This window comes from Balaenoptera musculus, chromosome 6 (genome assembly GCF_009873245.2).
Source record: "Balaenoptera musculus isolate JJ_BM4_2016_0621 chromosome 6, mBalMus1.pri.v3, whole genome shotgun sequence".
Lineage (NCBI taxonomy): Eukaryota > Metazoa > Chordata > Mammalia > Artiodactyla > Balaenopteridae > Balaenoptera > Balaenoptera musculus.
In genome coordinates this window covers 112,168,532-112,176,068 of record NC_045790.1, presented here as the reverse complement: position 1 = coordinate 112,176,068, position 7,537 = coordinate 112,168,532, and the positions used below count along the sequence as shown (strand labels likewise).

At 42.9% G+C, this 7,537-nt stretch overlaps 1 protein-coding gene across 5 annotated transcripts in view; it reads left to right on the top strand.

Annotated features, from left to right (window-relative positions):
- The first annotated feature begins 214 nt into the window (after window positions 1-214).
- The window catches only part of SETX (senataxin), an 83,380-nt gene continuing 76,057 nt past the window's right edge, over window positions 215-7,537 (top strand). For 2 of the 5 annotated variants that reach the window (XM_036854552.1, XM_036854548.1), the window contains exons 1-2: window positions 215-364; window positions 1,224-1,340. The gene's annotated coding sequence lies outside the window, so the exon portion shown is untranslated. Of the gene's footprint in view, window positions 365-818; window positions 896-1,223; window positions 1,341-7,537 lie in introns of those variants that run through there. The other 3 variants (XM_036854553.1, XM_036854549.1, XM_036854551.1) reach the window with 3 other exon arrangements.

Here is a 7,537-nt window from a genome sequence, read left to right as displayed (position 1 = left end):
AGGCCGCGGTCGAAGCTCAGCCTCAAGCCCCCCCGCCCCTGACGGACGCTCCTGATTGGTCGGCCCCGGGAGCCCGGAAGTGACGCCACGCCGGGCTTCCCGGCCTCCCGGCGGAGCCTGGGCGTGTCTCTTCCCACGCCCCGCCCCTCGGGGCACCAAAACAAGAAGGCGGCGGCCGGGGCGGGGCCTGCAGACGGCCGACGCCGCGCAGAGGGCGGGGCCTGCGCTCGCGGCTTCCTCGGGTTGGGTGGTCTGTTGCGGACGGAGGTGTCCGGACGCGCGCCCGCACTTCCGTTCTCGGCCGACTGTAGAGTCGAGGCATGGAGGCGGAGGCTGGCTAGCGGCCGGCGGGAGGCCGAGACAGGTGAGGAGAGCGGCGGACTCGCGGCTGCAGGACCGGTGAACGTGGAAGCGCGCGCGGCGTAACCGTCGCAGCGCGTGAGGCCCGGGCGGGTGGGGGAGGGGCGGCGCGAGCTCGGCCGCGTCCCTCAGGAGAGTTGCGGCGCCCGAGGCGGGAGCCTCCCCGCGGCGTCCGGTGGGCCGCCCTCCGGTCCTCTCCCTTCGCGTCGTCTGCACTGCCGTCCCGTGTGAGCTTTTCCGAGTCTGGGCGCTGCGTAGTTTCGGTGGGAGTGAGTGGGGTGTCTCGCTACAGAAAGTCTCTGTCCGCTCGGCGCCCCCTGCTTCCTCCTGTTGGGGTTCGTGCCTTTGGAGAGTGTGCCCCTCCCGAATGGCCACCCGAGCCCTCCCTGCCCCACCTGAAGGCGATGGAGCGCTGACAGCCAGCCAGAGGGGCCTTTGCCGTCCTCCCCACTTTCCAGGAGCGACGATGTGCCAAGACCCGTGTGGCCCAGAAGGAACCGGGCACGAGGCTCGAAGGGAGAAGAACCCACGGCTGGTCAGTTAAAGCGGCAGAGATGTTAGTTACTGACGATCCTAGGGCTGAACTCACCTGCTAACTGGACTTTCTGACAAAGTGCCTCGCTGTCTCCAGCGTGGGGACGAGGTCTCCCGTGGAGCCACTCCCCCTGTGGAGTCAGAATGGCAGTTGCTCTGTTTCTTCGTTCCTTGTAGACCCACAGGCACGTTGTCTAACCTCTGGGAGCTTGAGCTCTGTCATCAAATGGTTATATTTGGTTCTACTTTATAAGGATCGATGTGAAACCCAGGTGAGAGAGCGAGTCTAAAAACCACTTCCTCAGTTTTGTTTTGTTTTGCTTTTTCAGAAATGTTCTTTTGGGGGCCAGAGTCTGGGTATATATAAATGCAGATCCTCACCCATTCTCAAATAAACCCAGGAATCTCGACTGAGAGGATCACTTCTCTGTAGGCCATTACCCCAGGTAATTATTTGTTGTTGTTTTTTTAATTGTAAATTTTTAAATTTTTTAATTATTTATTTGGTTGCATTGGGTCTTAGTTGAGGCAGGCGGGCTCCTTAGTTGTGGCATGTGAACTCTTAGTTGCGGCATGCATGGGGGATCTAGTTCCCCGACCAGGGATCGAACCCCAGCCCCCTGCATTGGGAGTGCAGAGTCTTACCCCCTGGACCACCAGGGAAGTCCCCCAAATCTGGCTTTTTATCAGACTTACTGGTGGAGTGTTTTTTAGAACGAATCTGAATTTTATCAATGGTATCTCACCATCTGCTTTGCTTTTTTTTTTTTTTTTCCCCAAGCTCCTTTGGTGAGTCTGATGCGCATTCAGGGTTAAGAACCAGGCAAAAGTACGCAGGGTAGGTGATCAAGGCAGATGGAAGAGCTTCCATAAAGGCAGGTAATGCCAAACACCAGGAAGCATTTTAGGAAGAGCAAGTGAGGGGGAATGGCAAGAGATGATGCTGAAGCCAGGTCGTGGAGAGCCTTGTGTGGTGAGGTCAAACATTTTAATTTTATCGGCCAAAGGTAGAGGAGTCATTTGTGCTTTTAGAGTCTGGTTTTTGCTTTGGCCTTTGGCAGCATTTTGGAGGAAGAATTGATGGTGGATCAAACAAGAGGCAGATCATTTAGGTTTCTTCTGTAATCCAGACAAATAATGAAAACGTATTGAACTAAGGCAATGGCAGTCTCACTGAGAGTAAAGTACAGATGTAATCAAGGTGGTAGACTCTATGGAACTTGTAGGGATGGGGGCTAAGGGGGGAGAGTATAGGAGAATTCACAGGTTACTGGTTTGAAAAGTGAAGTCATGGTAATACCATGGATATAGAGAATACAGGACAGATAACAGATTTACGGGAAGGACTTTGTTCTGTTCTGGTCCTGTTTACTTTGAGGCAACTGTCAAGTGAGTATAGATTCACTATACAGTTGGATATTGAGTACGGTCAGCCTTCCATATCTTTGGGTTTCCCATCTGTGGACATAGAGGGCCACCTGTGTTCCCTGTACTGCACTATTTTATGGAAGGGACTTGAGCATCTGCATATTTTGGTATGCTTGGGGGGGACTCCTGGAACCAATCCCCTGCAGATACTGAAGGGCAGCTGTATATCTTTGTGGAATTCTAGGCTAGGCTATCATTTATTGAGTAGCTGAAACACAATTAAACATTGCATTGAGTTTTACCTACATTCTCAGTCTTTGGGAAGCTTCATTATAAATAGTAGTTGAAGAAATAGGTTGAATTGTCACCCACAAAGAGGATATTGAATGAAGGGATAGAGTCCTGAGGACAAACCTTTGGAAATTTCGATATGAAGCAGGGGGAAAAGGAACAGATGATTACGGGGGTTGGGTAGAGGAAGTGAGAGAAGAATGGCGTGTCGTCGTAGCTAAGGAATACATGGTTAGCAGTTTCATATGCTTTAGAGGAGTCCAGTAAAGAATCTATTGGATTTGGTATTAAAGAGATTATTAGGGACTTCTGTGAAAACGTACAGTGAAGCATAAGGTAGAAGCCAGAGTGCAAAGGAGCTAAAGAAGTGAATCTAAATTATTTTTTCAAGGGGAGTTCCCTGGTGGTCCAGTGGTTAGGACTAGGCGCTTTCACAGCCGTGGCCCGGGTTCAATCGCTCGTCGGGGATCTAAACTAAGATCCCTCGAGCCGCTCAGCATGGCCGAGGAAAAAAATAAAAGCAATTGCGAAGAAGTTTAAAATAAATAAATAAATAAAATTTCAAAAAGTTTAGCTAGGAAGGGTAGAAGAAAGTGATTGTTATTTGAAGTTTCTGGCCAGCTATTATTGAGAAATGATATCCCCTGGATAAGTCACAGTTGTCACAGTTAAGAAAGTTACAGTTATGCCTCTGGTGAAGCATCCTGTGTTATTGGCAAATCAACTGTCTCTTTGATGCACAGGAGCCGCTCTTATTTCTGTCATGCAGCTTGAGGATTCCCTGGACTCCCCCATTTGTGGTTCAGTAATGATTCCAAGCAACACTGATGAAATTAACAAAACTGTCCTCCAGAAGAACTGAATTGTGCAAAGATGTGCAGGATTCATAGTCATCTACCAGCAGTTTTCCCTTAAAAGAAAAATTTCAGTATACCCTGTTCAGATTTTTTGGGCTTAGCTATCAGGCCAATGATGATTTTAGTTTTAGGAACATAACCACACCCATTTATGGCCTTTTGAGAGGAACTATGGAAACATGTTTCTATTGTTGATGTGCTATAGCACTGTGCTCTCTGTATTCTAAATTCCATGGCACTTATCTGTTATATGGCAGTAACTCCTATCTACTTTGAGAAAATTTAGTTTTGCTTTCTGGAGTGTGGAAGTAGGCTCACTCTCTGAGTGAGTGAAATAAAAAGCAGACTCCATAATTTTTTTACTAGAGGGTTTATTTTGGTAACTTCTCTGTTAATAATTATTTTAAAGTATACAACATTTTATTTGTACTTCAGTACCTTAATTTTTTCAAAGTTTCAGTTGACTGCAGTCTTGTTTCCTGCTCAAGTCAAGCTTGAAACAATTGATGTTTGAGAAATCTCCCATAAGTTTCATTTTCTGTTCTTGGATCATCTAGAAGGGTGAAACTTACTGAATTAGATTACATCACTGGAAAAACACAGCTTCTGCAGACTTTTAACTTCCTGGTATTATATTACTGGTTTTTCAAGTATAAGAAGTTCTTTGAGTGAAATTTATATTCTGCAGAAACATAGTGTCCATTCTGTTACTTCGTATTCCCTAGTTTGCAGCACCCTTAAAAAATGTAATTGAATTAGAGTTAGTGTTGGGAAAGGGCTGGACTCTCCAGCTGAACTAGCATATTACTTTTTTTATTTTTCACACGAGGACTGTGTAACTCATGTTATCTTTCTGCTCTACTTTTCAGGAAGCTCCTAAATTAGGACTTAGTGAAATTAAATTTCTTCTAAATAAGTTTTGATTTCTCTCTCTTTTTAAATTGCCTTCTAAAATGTCTTTTTCTTTATACTTTAATGTTGAAAGCTGCCCTAAATTCTTTTCAGAAGCATGAAGAAAGTATACAGTTAATATTTAATGAATTTAAAAAACCAGTTCACAAGACAAATACATGTTTTTGATTATACAGAAATTATAAATTCTGTCAAGATGTGATCAATTTCCCATTAGCAGAGCTTAGTATGCACTCTGAATTTTTGGGTGATAATGCATTCAAAAACTTAACATTGTCAAGTTTCTGTACCCAAGTATTCAATGACTTGGGTCATGTTTCTTAACCTTTTATTGTCCCTTCTCCCTCTCTGAAAGGAAACGTTTAAGACATTTCTTTCCTATTAATTTCTCATGAATTTTAATACCACCAATATATTATATACTTCTTTACGTAATGTACATATACCTGTGCTTTATACGTAAAAAAGAGTAGGATGTGTTCCACTAACCGGTTTTCATCTCCTTGAGGATGATGTCACTCCTGATGAGAATGCGTGGATTAGGTTCATCCAGTTAGGAAATGAACTTCATTGGGTTTACAGTTGGGTTTGTAACTTTTTTCCCATTAGGCTGATATACATTCATTAGATAATGAAGGTCAAGTTTTCAAGATCGGTTTTGTTGGGTAATTTCCTGGCCCAATTCCCAATAAAATGTTTTCATATGATAGAACACTTGGTTCGATTTCCCATGGGTGTGGTTTTTCTTCTTTTTTGTCGAAGACTGGCTAATAGCTGTTTGGATAATACCTTGAGTTTGTCTGATGTTTTTCGCATGAATAGACTGGGGTTGTGGGTTTGGGGAAGCATACTGCAGAGTTGAAGTTCCTGCCTCATCGCATTGTGTCAGGGGTTACCAACACGACTTAACCACTGGTGATGTTAACCTTGATCACTTGATTTGAGGTTGTGTTTGCCAGGTGTCTCCACTGTAAGTGTGATTTTCACTTTGCATACTTTCTTATTTGGAAGTGTTTCACCAAGTCCAGCCCTCACTCAACGTAGAGTGGGATTAAGCTCCACTTCCTGGAATGGGGAGTATCTGTATACATTATTTGCGGTTCTTCTGTAAGGAAAGTTTGTTCCTTCCCCCACATTTGTTTATTCATTCATTTGTATCAGTATGGATTCATGTATATTTATACTGTGGGTTATAATCCAATATTACATTATTTTGTTACTCAGATTGTTTCAGCTTTGGCCACTGGGAGCTCTTTCAGGTTGGTGGCTAATATGTCCCTTTGACATGCCCCCATCCTTTTGTATTTTGAGCACTTTGTTTCTGTTCCTGTTAAGATGCTCCAGGCTCACTTGTATTTTTCCTGCTCCAGCCTCTTGTTTATTTCATTGCAAAACATTTGCTTTTTCTTTAGCCACAATACACTGCTTACTGACAGTGAGCTTTCTATTTGCTTTTATATGCATTTAGTGGCATCTTAGCTTGCTTTTATTCCACCTCATTAGAATTGGAGATCTCTTTGGATTTTGGCTTCCACCCTATTTTGCTAATCCTCCGTTTCATGCCATCTGCGGTTCTGATAAACTTGACTCGTGTATTTTCCTTCAAACCTTTGACACATTTGATTCTTGGGATTTCCTCTCATTTCCTGGTACCAACTTGCTACTTTGCTCTCTTTGAGACTGCTAGGATTTGGGAAGTTAATTTCTCTTTTAAAAATTTTAAATTTTATTTATTTTTTATACAGCAGGTTCTTATTAGTTATCTGTTTTATACGTATTAGTGTATATATGTCAATCCCAATCTCCCAATTCATTCCACCACCACCACCACCAACCCCCACCACTTTCCCCCCTTGGTGTCCATACGTTTGTTCTCTACATCTGTGTCTCTGTTTCTGCCCTGCAAACCGGTTCACCTGTACCATTTTTCTAGGTTCCACATATATGCGTTAATATACGATATTTGTCTTTCTCTTTCTGACTTACTTCACTCTGTATGACAATCTCTAGATCCATCCACGTTCCTACAAATGACCCAATTTTGTTCCTTTGTATGGCTGAGTAATATTCCACTGTATATATGTACCACATCTTCTTTATCCATTTGTCTGTTAATGGGCATTTAGGTTGCTTCCATGACCTAGCTATTGTAAATAGTGCTGCAGTGAACATTGGGGTGTATGTGTCTTTTTGAATTATGGTTTTCTGTGGGTATATGCCCAGTAGTGGGATTGCTGGGTCATATGGTAATTCTATTTTTAGTTTTTTAAGGAACCTCTGTACTGTTCTCCATAGTGGCTGTATCAATTTACATTCCCACCAGCAGTGCAAGAGGGTTCCCTTTTCTCCACACCCTCTCCAGCATTTGTTGTTTGTAGATTTTCTGTTGATGCCCATTCTAACTGCTGTGAGGTGATACCTCATTTAGTTTTGATTTGCATTTCTCTAATAATTAATGATGTTGAGCAGCTTTTCATGCGCTTCTTGGCCGGCTGTATGTCTTCTTTGGAGAAATGTCTGTTTAAGTCTTCTGCCCATTTTTTGATTGGTTGTTTGTTTTTTTTTAATATTGAGCTGCTTGAGCTGTTTATATATTTTGGAGATTAATCCTTTGTCCATTGATTCGTTTGCAAATATTTTCTCCCATTCTGAGGGTTGTCTTTTCGTATTGTAGTTTCCTTTGCTTTGCAAAAGCTTTTAATAGGTCCCATTTGTTTATTTTTGTTTTTATTTCCATTACTCTAGGAGGTGGATCAAAAAAGATCTTGCTGTGATTTATGTCGAAGAGTGTTCTTCCTATGTTTTCCTCTAAGAGTTTTATAGTGTCTGGTCTTACATTTAGGTCTCTAATCCATCTTGAGTTTATTTTTGTGTAAGGTGTTAGGGAGTGTTCTAATTTCATCCTTTTACATGTAGCTGTCTAGTTTTCCCAGCACCACTTATTGAAGAGACTGTCTTTTCTCCATTGTGTATCCTTGCCTCCTTTGTCATAGATTAGTTGACCATAGGTGCATGAGTTTATCTCTGGGCTTTCTATTCTGTTCCATTGATCTATATTTCTGTTTTTGTGCCAGTACCATATTGTCTTGATTACTGTAGCTTTGTAGTATAGTCTGAAGTCAGGGAGGCTGATTCCTCCAGCTCCGTTTTTTTCCCTCAAGACTGCTTTGGCTATTCGGGGTCTTTTGTGTCTCCATACAGATTTTAAGATTTTT